Consider the following 1,094-nt stretch of genomic DNA (forward strand, 5'->3'; position numbering starts at 1 on the left):
CGTTTGGTAGAGGGAGATACTAACATGATGATGCTAGATTTACAAAATCTATAAAAGTAGTCCTAGAATATCTAAAATGTTCATGAAAGTTAATGATCGAGAAGCTTTGAGAAATGTCTAGAAACAATGATACCATATAAGTACGAGATTCAGTGTAGCATTGAGGTTCGTTCGTTCAGTACCAGTCAAAGTGAAGTATTTATTGTGAAGTTATCGAGTGGTGATTGAAAATTCAGTGAACTATTCAGTGTATGTAAAAGATAGTCGTTGATTGAGAGAAATTGATAGAATAAAGTTAATCAATAGGTTAGGTTTGTTAATCAGTCGAGTACATTTCTATTAAACTTTGTTAGTGCATTACGTCTATAGTAGTTTCAGAGTTAAATAGTTTTTTTCCTGAACTTAGGCCTATAACTTTCGTCAAAGTAAATGTAGCCTGTAGCAAATGTTATTGAAGAAATAAATTAATTCCTTATTATTACGTGGACTGGACTTCGCATTATTTTCCCCAAGTAATTCGAAAGAACCTATTGAACGTTAGAAATGAGAGAACACATTACAACAATACTGTTCAAATCTGAACACAGAATATCTATACATATTGCTAGCATAACGAACTATACTTCCGGTGTGCTTAGATGATAAGCGTTCTAGTGCTTTATACAAAACATTGAGGATTTATGAATAGATGTTATATTAACGTTTCACAACTCAGCTAGTGTACCTTTTACAATAGAATAATACGTTGAAAATATAATTGAGATGTCTATCTAAAGTATTGATGCGCAGCGCGAAATCGTTCCCATGGTATTTACTTTTTGTTATCGTGAAATAACTATATAGTTCACTGATTCACCAATTTAGTTGTGCATCTTACCTCAGCATGACCTTCTAAAACCTACTTAGACCCTTGACTTCTGTGTGCGACAGATTACACAGGCCTGCGAATTTAAACTTGATAAAACTCGTTTTGGTTTTAATAATGGATTTTCCATAATTCAGCTACGCAGATTTTGAAAATAATATTAACATTTTTTCTCTCACGTAAGGATTTTTTACAAATCGGGAAGGAAAAAAACTTACTTAGATCAAAT

This window comes from Limulus polyphemus, unplaced genomic scaffold, assembly GCF_000517525.1.
Source record: "Limulus polyphemus unplaced genomic scaffold, Limulus_polyphemus-2.1.2 Scaffold181, whole genome shotgun sequence".
NCBI classification, from domain to species: Eukaryota; Metazoa; Arthropoda; class Merostomata; order Xiphosura; family Limulidae; genus Limulus; species Limulus polyphemus.